A 19,049-nucleotide genomic window follows, 5' to 3' on the forward strand; every position below is an offset into this window, starting at 1 on the left:
CCCGCAAGCGAGTGAAAGCGTTTTACTTTTCCAAGAGACAGGAGTCGCTTGCAGATGTAATGTGGGTATTGTTTATAAAATTGGAATAACAACAGTTTTGATAAATATGAATCCTGCTTCCGACTATAATCCATTTCAAATAACTTGGCTACGTACGGTGACATAATTTGCTTTTTTTCCATTCGACGCCATGAATATTTCAGATAGCTGAAAATATTTTTATATTTATTATTTAGTATATTATATATATAAATATATTATATTTTGTAATAAACACTAATCACTTAAAAAAAAATCGCATTAAATATGTTCGTATTCGTACGTATGTCTCAATGTCTGTCAATTGTGTTTGTTTACTTATTTTGTACAATGAAGAGTTTACATACATACATACATTATTTTGTTATAAAACTAAAAAGATAAATTTTAATCTCGTCAAGTTTCATCGTGTTAAACGGAACTCAATTATAATAGAGCGTGGCTCTGCCTATCGACTGAATCAATTCTACAATCTTGTCAAATCGTTTGACTCGCGTCATCTGTCAATTAGTAGGAGAGCGTAGGGCCTTCTATGCGTCTTTGTTTTGAGTGTTTCGTATTTTTTTATGTTTTTTGTTTTTTTAACTGTTACTTTGTTATTCAATTTTGTTATTATACTGTTTTTATTATATTTTTACTTCTATTATTTTTGATATAGATACATATTGCTAAAAAGACCGCAGGGTTTTCGAGATCCCGATAAACAAGCAAAAAACACTTGCTACGCTAAACTAGTTAAAATTAAAAACTATCACTAATAAAATCGATTACATACCCTCAGCATATTTAATCGAAAATAGCAAAAAATCGATTCGAATTTACATAGTCACAACCCTTTAATTCCTCATTTACATGTGACATCGTATGTACCCAAGCTATTTGAAAAGGATTATAATATTATAAATGCAAAAGTTTGTAAGTCTGTTTGTTTGTTACCTCATTACGTTTAAACCGCTGAATTAATTTATATGGAATTCGGTATACTTACAAATAGTTTGAGTCCCGGGGAAGGACATAAGTAATAGGATAGTTTATATCCCGGAAAATTTCATAGTTCCCGCGGAATACCGATAAACAAATTCTACGCAGACGGAGTCGCGCGCAACAGGCTAGTAACTAATATTTGCGACTGGAAACAAAGTAATTAAGAAAACTTTACTGTCAGCTTAGTAGTCGGCAGTAAAGTTTTAAGGTATTTGCAAATAAAACTAAAACCGTTTAAAAGTTTTAAAATCAAATCAAAATATAGAAGAAACCTATTAAAGTTAAAACGAAACTAATCGCGGCAAAAAAAATACTTTACTTAAAACATTTTAAAAATTATTTATTTACCTTTATTATTACTATCAAATAACTTGAATTTAGATAATTTGTCGATCCTCAAACTTTCATCGTTAAGTCAGTGTATCGGACATGGCGGTGTTATCACTGTGTCTTGGTACGGATTGGTAAGTATAAGGTAATGCAGTGACCAGTGTAGGTATACGTAATGAAACACAACCGCTAGTACGAGAGCTCGTTTATTACTACTATCTGCCGAATGACTCCCAACCACAAACACAGCACCGAACACAAACCGAGCACGGATCAGCAGGGCTACTACGAAACTCGAAGTTCGTGTCGTGCGGTCCCTCTTACACTTATACTATTTAATACGAGAGCGAGAGGGATCACATGACACGAACTTCAAGTTTCGAGTTTCGTAGTAGACCTGCTGACTCGCGATGCTGTTCCTGTGTCGCGGTGCGAAGGGCACGGGCGCCGCCACCACATTTATCAATGTGCTGTCAATTTTGTATTGTATCGCATACATTGGAATTACATTTAATCTATATGAAGAAAATTAAATTAACAGTGATCATATTTTTAAAAAGTTGTAGAACAAAAGTAGCTCAGTTTATGCGAGTAGAATCGAACCTTGGATTTAAAGCGGCATGGTCAGAGACTCCCGTATAAAGATTAGACTAAGTAATCAATATCTATGCACATGCAGATCCCCACTAATTATTCAGTGCAACCAACAGTGTACGGGCATCGTACACGCACAGCCAAAATTGTAGGACGGTGTTGACGCAAGTCTAATTAAAACCGGCTACACCGTGTCATGACTAGACCGATGTACTAATCCCTTAGATATGGCATTATTTTTTAAATTACTTCTTAATGAACTGGGGGATTTACCTGAGTGTCCATTTGTAATATTATCTCTGAATTATAACGCCTAGCTATTCAGGAGTGATTGACAGCTCAATACAACAATATATTGCATGTTAATTGCTATTAATTACTATCACAGTAAAACTATAACAAGTTCGAAACGATCTTGTACCTACAAAAAAAAATACTAGCATTCTATTCTGTGCGATTTTCGACCAGTCCCTTCTTAATGCACCTCTATGATCCTTAAGGAACATGTCTGCCAAATTTTAAGTCTCAAGCTACGTGGTTAGGCTATTTGATGTCCGCTAGTCTATCTATCAGTCAGGCAGTCACATTACTTTTTTATAGGCTACTACTAATATTTACAGACGACAGAATCATCGTAAATACATAGTTTCATTTCCTTGAGTCTCCAAGCGATTACACGCGGTCTGCTATCGTAAAAATAACCATTCGCTCTCGTTAGGAACGCTACAAAAGTCTGACTTTTGACATTGTTCTTTTAACAAGATCAGCACTGATATTGTTCTTTCCTGTAACCACTAACCTAGATAGGATTTGCAAAAACTGACTCCAAAACTACTTAATCTTTAAATTTTCTCTATGAGTATTAAAACAACATCGGTCTCTTTTGGTTTGGTTTCACAGAATAGTAGAGTTTCTATGGAATTATGTAGCGTTAATTAGGTATAATCTTTTGTACGGTCAAGGACTTTAATTCATGAGCCACCATAGAAACAGTTCACAGTAAACGTCATAGTGACATCGAATTAATTATGATTGGTTTGTTTTGGAGTCTTTTTGTATTTTTTATTTCAACTCCAAATTTGTTACTTTTACGGGTATCCCGTGAAACCATATCGAAAATACAAAAACCTGATAAAACCCCCGTACCCGTAAAATACCCGTAAAAGTAACAAATTTGGAGTTGAAATAAAAAATACAAAAATGCTCCAAAAAAACCAATCATAATTTGATTGGTTAGTAGCGACATAGGTATCTTGTCTGGGTGAGCAGTTAGTTCCGAAAGAATGTGACGTCTGTCGACGAAACATAGATGTCGCGAGTGCTGCTGCTTAAGTAACCTAGTAGAAATAAGCAACCTGAGATATGTATGCATAGGAAAAATTCATGTCTAGATTCCTGTCCAGAAATGGTGTAGGGGTTATAGCACGCAGTACGGATTGCTGAGGACCTGGGTTCGATTCCCAGTGGTGGTCTCTTTTTATGTTTTTTTTGTGCATCCATGTCTCAGTTTGTATTTTCGATATCGAATTAATTAACAAGGAAAATCGTAATGACTTTTCCTTTGAAAAGGGTCCATGGTGGCTCATGGATTAAAGTCCTTGACCGTACCTACCAACCAAATGGTTCTCACCGTGGAACCTTTTCACAATAAACATCGTAGAGACGTCACATTGCCAGACAAGAAAAATCATTTTGACACTTTCTGTGAGAAGATTCTGCGGTAGATCAGCAATCAAATGATTCAAAAGCGATCTTTGAAGTAAGTATAATTTTGTCTCCAAGTTTTGTCTACGGACACAGCAAGCAGGATAGACAAGTCCTTGTAGAAATGCATCTTATATTCGGAATTGAAATAAATCATATCTATGTTTTATTGAGCCAAGGTACTCTCACGCTATTCAGTGTAATTTTAGTAACGTAGTGTAAAATGTGTATAAACTTAACGAATCAAAAGTGTCACGTAGCCACCAGTCCAATGACAAGGGAGTTGATTTAAAAATTAAAGGATATGTATATACTTAGGTATCTGACTCTCCTCTGCGATGCAATGACATGACTATCAAATTCGCTTATATATTTGATCGACTGAGCCTTCAAAACCTACACCACACCACCTTCCTACACCACAGCTCGTTTTGCAGAGTTAGCAACAAAATAAGCGAATGATAATTCTGGTGTCACAAATGTCTTTTAAAAATTCAACTACATATTATAAACAGTTTAACTGTCCACATGTTAATTTTCAACTGACTTCATATTCCACTTTTTGTTCTGGAATTCAAGAACAGATATTTTTCTAAAATTTATAATTTATTCACGTCCTGATGCAAACTGTCGCTAACAGCGGCCCAGAATTGATAAATAAATATAGAGTTGAATATAGAATGATCACTGGAAGTACGGAAATTAAATAGCCGCTCATATCCGCCGGGTGAAGTGTGTCGAAGTGTCGCCTCCGCGCCAGCTCCAACAAACCTAGACTTCCCTTCACTGGCTATTCTTATAAATCGATCTTAACGAAGAACACCTTTAAATCGGTGAATGAATTGCAGGAATTACAAAATAGAGAACCTGAGTAGATACATACGAGTAGACGTAGAGCTACCTTGCCCTGGCTATCTTCAGTCAAATAAAAATATTAACAAAACAAACAATAATTAATTAAATCTATTTAATTGTTATCGATTTTTTTTATAACTTTTAATATGTTTGTTGAAATAAAGGTGTTTATGCTAGAAAAAAAAACAAACAAACATTTCAAATCAAGTTATTTGGATAAATTTGTAACGTTGCCTTAGTTGCCTTTTACGAAACCCACGGGAAGAGAAGAGAAATCTGGGCTCGGCACGGACTTACCTAAACATACTGAGGTTAACTAAACGTTTGTAAAACAAAAAATACTTATACGCTATATCTATCCAATTTATAAAAAGTGTAAACTAACCGATATCATAAAATTGCATGTCTAAACACCCATTGACTTGAATCAGTAACACATTTGTCTATAATACGTGTTTTTTAACTGTGGAAAATGTGATATTTTAAAAATCGGTTAATGCTCGATTGAATAAGTGATTTTCATTTACTTACCTTAAAATAAAAAAAATAGTTAATGCTTTTATAATTGAATAAACAGTCTTTGAAATTAAATCAAGCATTGTAAATAATAAAATTGACAAAATTACTTTGATTGAAAATACAAACTGAAATATAGATGCAAAGAAAAACCAGAAAAATAAGACCATCACTGGGAATCGAACCCAGGTCCTCGGTATTCCGTACCGCGTGCTATACCGCTACACCACTGATGGTCAACGGTACCGACATGAATTTCCCCTATGCACCTCATATCTCAGCTTCTTATGTTCGATTCCCAGTGATGGTCTTATTTTTCTGGTTTTTCTGTGCATCTATATTTCAGTTTGTATTTTCAATTTAGGTTTTACGGTATGACCGTAAAAGTAAAAATTTGGAATTGAAATAAAAAAATACAAAAAAGATTCCAAAAAACCAATCTTAAAATTACTTTGATCTATTCAATTAATAAATTAATCGATTTACTGAACAGATTAATTAATTAACAATAGGTTCTAGATTTTCACATCACTAAATGTCTATGGTCAGGTCAATGGCGTCTTTGTTTACACTTTCATAAATTGGATTGAAATACATTATACCAACCTACAGAAAAAACCGGCCAAAAGCATATCGGACATGCCCAAAATAGGGTTCCGTAGCCATTAAGAAAAAATACGTAATATTTTTCTAAGGATTTCGTATTTTATACGGAATCTTCCATTTTTAGGTATATTTTATACCTTAGGCTGCTATTTACTCTTAAACTACTAATAATTCTCAAGCAAACTTAGCCGTTATAGTTTTCTTTGAAAGTTCTTGAAAGTTACTTACTACCATTCTGATTTTTTTCAAATTTTTCCACCCACCACCGGTTTAGATTTTAGAGGACGGGGCGCTCGATTTTAATGAAAATTTGCACTTTAAAGTTGAATATTTTGCAAACAAATCACTGAATCGAAAATTCATTATAGCAATTCCCTAATTATTTTAAAAGACCTATCCAACGATACCTCACACTACAAGCTGGGTGAGAAAAAAAATCACCCCCACTTTACGTCTATGGGAGGAACACTAAAAAAAATCTTTTATTTTTATTTTTATTGTACCATTTTGTCGGCATAGTTTACATGCATATTCGTGCAAAATACAGCTTTCTAGCATTGATAGTCCCTGAGCAAAGCCGCGGACGGACGGACAGACAGACAGACAGACAGACATGGTGAAACTATAAGGGTTCCGTTTTTGCCATTTTGGTTCCGGAACCCTAAAAATGATTGTTATAATATACGTAGGTAAAAATGATTTAAATATTTTCAGAATCAATTTAGGGAACGTATTTCGAAAAATAACACACCACTATTTCTTTACGGTTTAAGGAGATTATGCGACTACGTGCGCAGTTTGGATCGTGAGAAAACTACAGTAAAGCAGACTTCTACTTTTCACACTTGCGTAAAGACTCATGTCGCACCTTAGATTTGTGTCAATAAAAAGAGAGCTTTATAATTGGAAGTCGTTATCTTAATGTACGGTTAAACGACTATTGTTTATAGGCATTGCATATCCGCATGCGGCGCCTGCGTGAAGCGCCAGTCAGATCTTTATACGACCCCGTCTAAGCGATACACCAGCGACAATTGTCTCACTCTTCACTTAGGTTGAGTCCAATAGACATCAAGCGGTAGACAGGGACGTCCGCATAAACACATATCCACCCAAACTCCACACATATTCTAAATTGAAAACAATTAAACATATCGAATAAAAATAAAAATGTAACCAACAACACGTGATACTTAATTAAAATTATTGGAATGGAGACCTGCTGCGATACGGCCAATTAACGATTGATAAAGAACTATATAAATTGTTTATGTAATTAAAGTAATCTAAAAGTTCACAGGGTTATAATAAGTAAAAAGACATTGTAAGATATTTATGTAAGTATCTGAAACAACAAAAATCTAAAAAGTTAAAAATTGTGTGAAGTAAAGAATTGTCAATAATCGTCTAAAGTCAACGTCAAAACTCAAAGATAAGCATCTCTTTTCGATGTTTCTAACTTCTGACTCTGACTGTATTCTATTTTATTTTGATACGATTTTTTTAACGTTCTCTGATAGTTATATTATAAATAACAAATTCAGACTAGTAGCGGACATTTCTTACATAGCAAGATCCTAAAAATTAATAATAAAAAAATGTAAATGTACCTAACCTACTACATTTTTACAATGTTTCAAAATAAACAATTAAAAAAATATATTTGACGTTTACCTGAAATATATACAACCAAATAAAAAACTCGTTTATGTTCGTGTTACTATTTCAGTCCGTGTTCTCTCATTAGTGCATTATTACCTACTTTATAACCATGCAACAAAAATACTTTACTGTATTAATTAACATATTTGAAATACCGAAATTATGAGCATTTTATTATTTTAGTGCTTTTATGTGATTCCTGTGTTTCTCATAATTAAAAATGTGAGGTTTTACGGTTTTAGTTATAAACGTTGAGAATAAAAATTAAATAATTTTTCATGTAAGCTCTAATTAAAGAGGAACGACTCATAAATTACCTACTCAATATTAGTTATTATTCCTGATAAATAAATAAGTAAATTACACCAATTTCAGATTTTTTTCACAAAATCAGTGCCAGTATTTCAGGCTCAGTTAATGCTGGACAATAATATAGGTCTTAATTTTGTGGTCTCCAATTAAGTTATGAACATCTTAAATTTTATTAGACCATTTTCAACAAATAAGTTTATTTGCATTATATTGACCATGAAATAGTAGGTCTAATTTTATATCACGTTCAAGATTTCATCGTGTATGGCTGGATGGATTTTTGATTATGTTGTACAGATACAGGGTTTAGTTTATGCATTGTGTTTTGGTAATAGAACAACGCAAAGGTTTATTTCTGGGTAAAGAAATTATTTTAACGTTGTACAGTTAAAAAAAACAGGGCGCTGTAGTCTTCTGTTAACTTGATGCTAACAATAGTTACTTGTCTAAGTACCTAATAACTAAAGATGCATCATATCTTTCGATACACTTGGACTATGGCAGATCAGTCGGTTCAATTGCGTTTTTTATATTGTAAGTGATCAAAATGACAAAAGTTTCAAACTGTGTGAGTTTCAATATTCGTGTAAACTCATGTTATAAAAGGGGATTGTAAACATTACTTGTGTTTGTATAAACGCCGAAGCAACTAATTTTGTTCCGAACGCCCAACTCGTTAGTCCAAAGTTATGCAGGGGTACGATCGATAAAAAACATGTTCGTTAAACTAACATTCACAGCTTTGATTGAAAAAAGGGGAAGATAATACGGCTCCTGTAACCATAATCGGTTCTACGATATCTCATCCAATGTTCCTTTTTTTATTCAGCGACTAGAAGTCAATTGCTTAACTTAAAAGTAATAATGACTACGGATTTTAATCATTCTGGCCGCATTTTCTTCGTTAGTTTCTAAAATCTTCTTAATTCGATGGTTAAATTAATCCCGGTGGTCGGACAGTTAGGAGTTAAATATAAGTACCTCGTCGTCCGATATGTCGGACATCGTATTATAGTCGGATCACGCGTCCTAAGAGGACTTTTCCTCATTTATCTTATTTTTTTGCTGGAAAGGAGTATTTCTAGCTCAATGAAAGAATTATTTTATAAATATGGTTTATTACGAGATGGCATAATCATGCAATGTGCACGTACAGTTACGTATAGATAGTGCTCGTTTTTGACATACTTCTCTCGAGCATCCTTCCTTTCAACGTAGCAGTAATAAGTCATAGAAGTACGCACAAGTAGCGACGATGACTGGGTATTTCAGACAAAAGCTCGTATACGAGACGGCGAGCCAATTAGATGTGTTAGGCGGTGGAACACCGGGCGGGCGCGGGAGCAGTCGGTGCTGCGCCGCCAGCCTCGCGGCTGTCCAATTAAACTGACGCCCGACGCGGCACCTACTACACCAGCACCGGAACCGAGTACCTCCGCGTAATTGCGTAAACCACTTCTAAACAAACCTCCAGTTTTTTGCACAGTCACTAACAATGGATTCGTGTCAGACGGCATAAGAACTCCCCCTTCGTTCTATTCTTCGACTGTGTAACTATTGAGTTGTTAATTAAATTCGCACAATACCTTCAGCTAACCGCGGCGCGATGCGCCCCTGTCCTTATCGCGATGGAGCATGGTTGTTTTTCGTCCGGCGAGAGCTGAGCGGTCGGTCTCGATGTTGTTGCTTCTTGTTTAATTACAACAATAGTGGCCCCTAATGAGTTTGCACTAATAAGCGCTGCAGAATGTAATCAACGTGCCTCGTCGGTCTAATGAGCTGAGTTCCTGGCAAAAACAAACGAGACGTCGAAATTTTACTAGAGATTAATTAGGCGTTGTAGCAGGTATATGGCGACACGCCCCGGGCGAGCCGGAAGCTCCCGCTCCTACCTTGTTATGTTACCATGCTTCTTAGAAAGTACACACTCAAATCCACGCCGAGCCTAATTAACTGTAAATCGGACATCGTTAAACCACGTCTTTCCCCTTAATTAGTCTGCGTTTTTATACGCTACAGGACAAAGAAACAGCATGGCCATAGGCACCGCAAACCTATCCCCGTTTAATAACTTCTATTGACGACAAAGTACACGAACGTTTAGGGAGTAAACGTCGTTAACTTAAATAAGTACATTTGATTACGTCGTAGCTACCCCATTAAAACTTAACGAGGGGCAACCCCGGGGAAAATAACTAACCCAATTTCCCTTTGCCGGGAAATCATTAAAAGTCTTAAAAGGGTCTTTTCATATATTTTTACCCCAGAGCGTATGTGCAAATAAACACATTTTTACATACTCGAACAAACAATTCCCCTAACGAGGCGGGCTCGTAACGAGCAAGGCTCGGTTGTGTCCAGCCGGCGGTGTCGGCCGCTCGCGCCCGCGCCCGCGCCCGCTCCCGCTCCCGCTCCCGCGCCCGCTCCGACGCTAATTGAAAGGATACGCTCGGAAATGTGTCTCGTTACATGCGCGCCTACCTGCCAGTTAGCGCTCGCGCCCGCCTAACGACGCCGCTGATTTATTAGAGCCTATACATTCAAATTGACAGCCGAAACCTAAACTACACGCGCCAAACGCGTCCCAATTGCTCTCGTCACCTCGCCTCTGTTAAAGCGCGACGCGAGATTACAAAAAAATGCGCCTGCCGGCACACAATGGAGACGAGGCGTTATTAAAAAAGTTGTAAGTTATAATGTTCTATTAAATTGTGAGCGAGTATAATAGTGTTTCTAAGATATGTTTATTTATGTAGAGAATTTACGGCGCTTATGTATCTGCTTATCTTCTCATAATTAGCTTTAAGATTTTCCAATTAAGTATTTGCGTATAATGAATGGGCATGTGCGGTATTAGCGTCAGATACAATCTGATTCGAGACTCGTTGGCAATTACGGACGACTACAAAATACGTCGAATTCCACGTAATTGCTGAGAATATTACGGCAGTGAGCTTAATTGTTCTCGACTTAATTAATTAAGCTTTTGTTTGAAACTAACAGCAAAGTGTAGAGTTGGCAATTCTAAATTGGATCTTGTAATTACCTTACCCTCCCTTTTGCTGAAACTGTCTACTTTCAATTATGGGCGAAGCTTTGTTAATGGAATCAATTATAATTGAGACACGATGTGAAGCCTATTCGCATTCCGACAATCAATTTTACAATGCGCTAATTAATTAATTGTTGTTACACTAATTGGGGAGAATATGAATCCGCGCAGAAGTTCGGTAGTGGTTGGTTTTATTGCCATTGGGCGACCGCATGTCTTAATACATATATATGTTAATGTGTGTACTCCAATAATTATGCGTGATAGATTTTGTTTTCTTTAAAAACCGTTAATAAACATTTGTTCGTTTTAAAGAATATAAAAGTCTATCACGAATAATTATTAGAGTAGACAAATTAACTTATATATTAAGAACCTATCAGACCACATTTTTAATTTTCATTCAATTTTTATGGAATAATCGAGAAACACTAACGAAAATGCAACGTTGGCAGCTCAGCAGGTATTAACGCTCTTAAGCTGCCATCCACAAGAGTTGTGCTTGGTAGCTTTTCTTCGCTCACAGTTAAGCTACCTCGCACGACTCTGACCAGTACCACACCATGAGTTTACAGTGACCGTACTCGATAGCGACGATCGAAATTATGTGTATGGAGAATTGTACAGCGCCTCTGCAAATAATTTACGCCGTCGCTATCGAGTACGGTCACTGTAAACTCATGGTAGTGGTACTGGTCGACGCGCAACCTAATAGTGTAGGTAACCGGCGCCGCGCCCGCGCCGCTTCACCGGCCTACCGAGCTACGCATTAAGTCTCAAACAAAACACCCTGTTTGTATAAATTAGCAACATGCGCGCTGATTAAAAAAATTGCTTATCGGAACTTTATATGTAATATCCATACATCACAACAAGGCAGCGCAAGAAATATATTCAATTGTTTTAAAGTTAAAAACAACTTTCCACGTGAAAAAGTCAAGGATGAAAGCGAATAATTTACAATGGTATTGTTGGATTCTGATGAGTTAATGTGTATTCATTGCCTATAGTATTAAATAGCTTGTTTATTAGCTAGCACGTGAGAATTATACATGGTTACTTTGTTGCGTTGGTTTTTATTGGTAAAGATGTTTGGGAAACAACTGTCTTATAAAAACATGATAGCGTGAGCTCTACCTTTCAGTGTTTAACGGTAGTCTCAGTATCCTACATACATTGTAGTCGTTGAGTCGTAGTTTTATGCAGTTAGTAATTTTATACGTTAATTGCAGTTAATTGCAAAATATAAATCACGGGACACTGGACTAAACTAAGCAAAGTTTGAACTATGGATATTAGGCAACGGATAAACATACTTTATAGATAAATGCATACTTAAATACATATTAAACATCCAAGACCCGAGAACAAACCTTCGTATTGTTCATAAAAATATCTGCCCCGTCTGGGAATCGAACCCGGGACCAAGCTTCGTAGTCAGATTCTCTAACCACTTGGCCATCCAGTCGTCATCAATAGGAAAGTAACTGCAGACAGTTGTCGGTCTGTTATCTTTTTACGCCTAAGAGGCCCTGGGAAGGGCATAGGTGCTTATGCTGGGAAATTGCATAGCTCCTGAGGGATATCGATACCCGGATTATCTACAGGCAGAGTCGCGGACCATTGCTAGTTCAGAATATAATAATATTTTACGTCTAGCCTTTTGACTTTTATACTGAACGCGTGGCGCGGTTAGTCTTATTTTTATCTAAGTGGTATGCGACTTTTTACTTCCGTTAATTCTATTAACATATATTTGACATTAACTTTCGGTTCTGTTGCCGTCATTAAGTAATAAATTACACGAAATCTTTTTCAACTGCTAAATTGTAAAAAATCTATGCACAATCTAATCTTGTGTTGCATATAAAATAAAAACTAAAAGTAAAATAAGTAGAAGAGCAAAACTGTGGGGGAGCTCCAATAGAGAGATCTCTCTCCAGGCAGGTGTATGCCTGGGACCGAAGTCCGAAGGAAGAGCGTCGGAACTTGTATATATGCGACCGCGTTGAGAAACTTCGATAGCGCGATGTAGAACATGGTCGTAGTTTCCATTGTTGTTCACTAGATGGCGCTAGGAGTCGCTACATCAGCCCCCCTTTTTAGACCGGAGGTCGGTGTGGAGTGCGGTGCAGTTTGTGCGTCATGTGGGCGCTTGCAGGTGCCAGTTGCTTGAGTGTGTTGCTCGGAGCCTTGTTGGCGAGCGTTGAGTTGAGTTGCGTTGAGCTGCGTAGCTGTGGGTGAGCCGTGTTGAGCTGCGTGGCGTGAGCTGCGGTGAGCTGTGTTGAGTTGAGGTTGTCACACTGTAGACACCAGGCATATGTAGGTACATGCTAGTGGTGCACGGTGTGGTTAGTCTGGCCTGCTGTGAGACTGCGTCTTCGTCTTGGATGTCTTCGAAGGCTGCGTTTTTCGTCCATTGTCGGGGTCACCAATGTGGGGGAGCTCCAATAGAGAGATCTCTCTCCAGGCAGGTGTTATGCCTGGGGACCGAAGTCCGAAGGAAGAGCGTCGGAACTTGTATATATGCGACCGCGTTGAGAAACTTCGATAGCGCGATGTAGAACATGGTCGTAGTTTCCATTGTTGTTCACTAGATGGCGCTAGGAGTCGCTACAAAACAATCGACAGCCTTAAGCAAATAACAATAAATCGAATGATAACGTTATAGTTACTCGTACGTGCCTAATAATACGTGGCGGTTTTATCCTAAACCTCGACACCACAAAGCCAGGGACTCACGGTCGCACTAACTAGTGTATTGTGTATCACCCAAGCTTAAGCGCGTCGGTAGCCGGGCCCAACTTTAATTAAGACACAATAATTAAAATAACAAGCGGCGGGCGTGGCAGCGCATCTCCGCATCAGTATGCCGGGGCCGTGGGGTCGCATACGACACGTAACTAATCCACCGACCATCATTAAGCCGCGTTATGTCGCGTACTATCTTATGCCATCGTTACGTCGCGTACCATGTGCAGATCGTGTTTTGAGGACTTGCCGCGCGTGAGCACCGGCCCTTGTGTCGCAAATGGGATGGTCATACTCGTAATTATCAGGTAGTATCGACGTCAGACGGACGAGTCATTGGCTTAGTTACAAATGTGCAATAAGTCGCTATTTGCTGAAGTATGATACTTGACAACTCCTGAATTTACCAAGTCCTATAGATTATTATATAAATATAAAGGAGATAAAAAAAAAACTTTTTTCTCTGTGCTTATCTTTCTTTCTGTCCATGTACCTAGTATTCCTTTCTCTGTCTAATCTTTAATTTCAATCCTTAATAACATTTTAAAGCTAGACACCTTTAAACACAACATATATTATTATAATACACATAACATATTTTGTGTTTAAAGGTAGCTTAAAAACTGCTTTTCCGTAGGGTACCACGTTCGATAACCTTTGATTTATAAAATAATAAAAAATAGGCAAATACCGATTTACAATATGTCACTATTACTGAAAATCATTAAATTAATTTTCATCCTACCACACAAGCCAAACAAGAGCCAAATTCTCGTAATGTTTAGCAATAACTGACTCACCTCAAGCAACCTTTATTATTTACCTACCTACCTTATTACCCATAATATTAGGTATATCTGATATTAGTGAATTGTTAATATATTTTGAAGGATATATCTTTAGTAGGTATTTATTGCATTTCTACCGCTTGGACAGCGTGCTAAAAATGTATTACGGTATTTACATTGCTATCAAAAATTAATTGATAGGCAACAGATTGTTTTTAAGTCAATACTCATTTAGATTTCGTTTGTAGTGTATCAAATATGACATCTTTAAAACTGCAACTAACGCGCAGCTGTTAAATGAACAAGACAAAGGTGAAAGTAGGTAGATCCAACTGGTTTCTAGCGTTAATTAATTATTCACATTACTTAGTTGCTTCTATGACGATGTGTTCCTGTTATGCCTCATCCATCAGGAACTTATTTCTATACCTAGTAGATATAATAATGTGATATTCTACTAAACTGCGTATTTATTTGGTTTGACTCGATTCAGTGCTACGGCGTAGCGTTTAATGCTTCAAAAACATCATAGCGACTTAACTCGATGCTTTTAGGAAATATGTACACGCGATACGTTTACACTTGCACGTGTAATGGAATATTTTGAATTAATGCTAAGCCATTACTTTACAGGTATTGAGATTAAGTATCTCATATCTCAACAATGTCTTCTAAGGTCTTATTGAATGCAGGCTTAGTTGAAGAGTTAATCGCATACAGATCTCTTTTTGTTGCTGGCGGCCTGAGAATGAAATGTTCTACTTTAACTACTTTCTCAGAAGCGCGTAAGGAAACATTGTTACCTTTGTTTGTTTCTGAGACTTCCAATTAAATTATACGCAATTAAGATGGTTTAAACTTAAAGTAAATGTTTATAGGTCTAGTGGTATTTAAAACGTTATTACGTAAACTAAAACGTTTTTAAATAAGACTATTTTTATGAAGGTAACGACTTAATAATGGTGCTGGCCTACTTTTAAACTGCTTATCTTGAAAACCAGATTTTAATTATAAATTAGTAATTCTTATAACAACCTTTATTTAATCATGAATTCTTTCATTCCCATTCTGTTACTTAATTATGTATGTGTTTCTTATTCCTAGTATGAAATTATTTTCGTCACACTATATTTAGGCAGACATTCCTTCCGGGTCGTAACTGCAGTCTCGTTTGTTTGACTGTACTAGATTAGATACTTGTATAAAAGTAAAAACTAAATCTTATTCGACAATATCCTAATCTCGTTAACATTATTGCTTACCTAACTTAAGTTTTTTGGTGATTTTGAGTAGTGATTCTACTATAGGTCTTGTTCAACTCTATCAATGATTTAGAAACGTGAGCTTAAAAAATACCCCTATTTTTTTTCTTTGAAATGTTTGGGGTTAAACTATCTTTTCTCATTTCTACTTTTCTTTCGTTATGTCAGGGTAGGATTTTTAAATAAATACAATTTATCAAACTTGATATTTTCACTAAAATATTTGTTTATACCGGTAGCAACGTGCTTATTACAAAGCACACACTCGGTGTCACTTTGAATAATTCACATTTCGCTACGGTAACTACTATCAGTATCATAGGTCAAATGTTCACATATTGTCCCAGTTATGATTTCATAATTGGTCAAGTGTTGAATAATTACAGAAAATGACTCTACAAACTCCGTTGTTTTGTTACAGATAGGTATATAGAAAGCAGAAAACAGACACGTGCACATTATTTTTGGCGACCTTTGACATACCAGGCTCAAGTTTATTTCCTGATATTTCAGATCACGTGAATTGTGGTAGGTACCTATAAAGATAAGTTTTGCTTTAATTCTAAGTAAACATTGGTTTACCGGTCTAATTAGGTACTGTATATATACCTAATTACGTAGGTAGAATATCGGGACAAACAATTGAAACAGGTCACAACTGCACAATATGTCGTTTTGACGTTTCTGAGTCTGACATATTAGTTAGATAGATATCAAAACAAACTAGAAAACGTTATGTACTAAACTTTTACAATCAATGAACCCTTAAGTCAACTAAGCTCTTTCAAAAAATATTTTTTTAAAAGGAAATCGCCATATAATTAATCAGTCAGTATCTGAGAGAAATTATATCTGTGGAAATATACCAATTGAAGATGGTGAAAAATTGTGCTGAATTTCAAATGCAAATTAAAAAATTATCTCCTTCCTTAGTCAAAATAATTTCAGGAAACAATTTTGACTGGATACGTTATCTATACCTAGTTAAGCAACGAATTAAGCAGACCATGGCTTGTAGATTTCAGTTATAAATTATAAAATATATATTTACATACACATTATTGTTAATAACATACCTTATAACGTTTCTTTAAATGGTAATTCAATGAAAATCAGGAAAACACTGTAAACTAAGCGGTCCTCTCCGATAACTTGGCCTCAATAATCCACAGCGAACAATTTCACAGTCACGATAATGGAGCACTTATTTGTATTTGTCCACTCCAATTGCCACTTTCAGCGAGATTTATTGATACCGATCTAATGAAACTCGGGAGATAAAGGAAGAATAAACAATTAAATCAAGCGTCCGGAGTCCGCGCGAAGTATAAAATTTTTGTTGTTTTGAATATCGTTCGCGAGTTGTTGTTGCCGGCGAGCGGCGTCTGAGGTCGTGTAAAGTTTGCTCGTAGGTGCAGACAGGCGGCACATGTACTCTCGAGGAGGGTTCGCGGCGGAGTGAGCCGACTGAGCCGAAGGCCGGCGACTCCGCGAGCGGCGGCCGAGCCGGCGAATGCACTTGCGCAGCCCCGGGCGGGCGCCGGAATACGGGGTGGAATGGAACAACACTCTAATATAATGACGGGGTCGGAACGCTTCAATACTCTAATTGAAAAAGTATACTCTGACAACACAGCTTAAAAGCGTTACAGCTAAGCTACGAACAAAGAACGCAACCTTACTTAAGTGTAATCTCCGACATGTTCGCTTAACATAACTCTTGTAGTAAATGTTGCTTGTAAAATATTATTTAAGGAAATAAAATACTTTAACAACGTAGTTCTTTGACATAGATTGATTCACATGTTACTTTAAGGTTGCTTTACGTATAAAGTAACATGTGAATCAATAAATTATTCAAAAAAATGCTTTCCGGGTAACTGTGAAAGTATGACAGACAGTTTTAAACTGCTACAATCAAAAGTAAGTGCGTGATCGGATGTAAAAGCGTCACGTACTACCACACCACATACATAGTTAAGTAATATCACTCAACCGAGCTAGTGGATTCGGGCCTAAATTCAATTCCACCCCTTTTCTCCGCACCCGTTCCAGCAGGAAACCAATCTTCTTTACATTCCCTCGCCGACAAATTTATACTCCTCCATACGTTCTCCCTAATAGGAGCCGGCCGGGGCGCGGCGGCGGTGGTCACCGCCGCGTGAATTATTTAGCAAGTGTCGGTCAGCGGCGGCGAAGACACGGCAGTGTCCGGCCGCGACGCCGCCCGGTGCCGTGCATCGTCGCTGAGAATTTAATTTCCACCAAGCGGCCGCCCTCGCCACCATTGTCCGCCCAGTATTTCATTACGGCTCGAGCTTTTCTATTAATAAATCACTCTTCGCCTGCGCCGTTTAATTACGTCCCGGATCCGACCAACGTCTGATTACACTTTCATCGAACATCTAATTAGGAGTACAGCCAAAGCGGGAACGTGAGCTGTATTCTTTGTTCGAGAGTTACATTCGCCCCATATTACACCGCGCACTGCCTCCGGAGCTAAGTTTGAAATGAAGGAACTTTGATTAAAATCGACCGCTTGCAGTGCCACTTTAAACTATGTCATTATACATTACAAATAACTACAAAATGTGAATAATCTATGTTTGTACAATATTTAGCCTCAGCTGAGTTTGATTATGAACGAGATTGAGACCCACGTAATAAAAATATAATCTGGTGAATCACAGTAATCTCTTGCCTTATAAAGATCGTTTGCTATTATTTAACGTACATTAAAACGTTTCATTGATAAGTGCCACCCTTAATCTTTTGCAAGGCATCGTGTGCACCTTACAGGTGCAACTAGCGCCTGTAAGCGGCGGAAGCCGCGGCGGGCCGGGCGCGCGCTCCAGGCTACAGCAAGACCTTTTTAATTTCCTGGAGCGGCCGGCGCAGGGCCCGGGCAGCCCGCCCGTTTAACTTATTGCCACGGTTAACGAGAATACGCCGCTGTGTGCCGGCGAAATTGAAGGATTTACTCTCGTCCCTCCTTTATTAAACGTATTGCACACTCGCTCGGCTACATGTGTGCGACTCTACACGCAGTATGCCGAAATTACATTTCACATGAGTCGTAATAACAAGGGCGGGCGTAAATCAGGACCATTATTAGTTTTCCGTGTTACCTACACCATTTGTCACACTGTTATTGATTTTGTAAAGTGTATGTTCAAGCAAGTTCAAGTAAATATAGTTGTCTAGTTTGACTTTCATTCCTTCGCATCTACTTTGTGACACATTACAGTAGTTATCACCCAGTCTAGACGGCTCTTACACTTTGCATGCCTTAGTCCTCTTTGCTTAAGCATTAAGAGTTACTTGTTTATTCTTGGTGGAGTCTCTTTTTTAACCGAGTTCAAAAAAGGAAGAGGTTATCAATTCGGTTGTCTGTTTTTTTTTATGTTTGTTACCTCAGAACGCCGTCATTTATGAACCGATTTGAAACTTTTTTTTTGCGTTCGTCTAGGAATGCCTTCAGTTAGGTCCCATAAGCACCAAATCAGGATCTGATGATTGACAATTGATAATTTTTAAGGAAATCGAGGAAACTCTTCAAATATTGTAGGGACACCTATGGTAAATTGGATATAT

At 37.3% G+C, this 19,049-nt stretch overlaps 1 protein-coding gene across 2 annotated transcripts in view; it reads right to left on the bottom strand.

The window, feature by feature from the left end:
• The window catches only part of LOC141443336 (LIM domain only protein 3-like), a 53,923-nt gene extending 36,950 nt beyond the window's left edge, over positions 1-16,973 (bottom strand). The window contains exon 1 of one of the 2 annotated variants that reach the window (XM_074108585.1): positions 16,532-16,973. The gene's annotated coding sequence lies outside the window, so the exon portion shown is untranslated. The remainder of the gene's footprint in view (positions 1-16,531) is intronic. The other variant, XM_074108578.1, reaches the window with a different exon arrangement.
• Between the last annotated feature and the right edge of the window lie 2,076 nt (positions 16,974-19,049).

This window comes from Choristoneura fumiferana, chromosome 2 (assembly GCF_025370935.1).
Source record: "Choristoneura fumiferana chromosome 2, NRCan_CFum_1, whole genome shotgun sequence".
NCBI lineage: Eukaryota > Metazoa > Arthropoda > Insecta > Lepidoptera > Tortricidae > Choristoneura > Choristoneura fumiferana.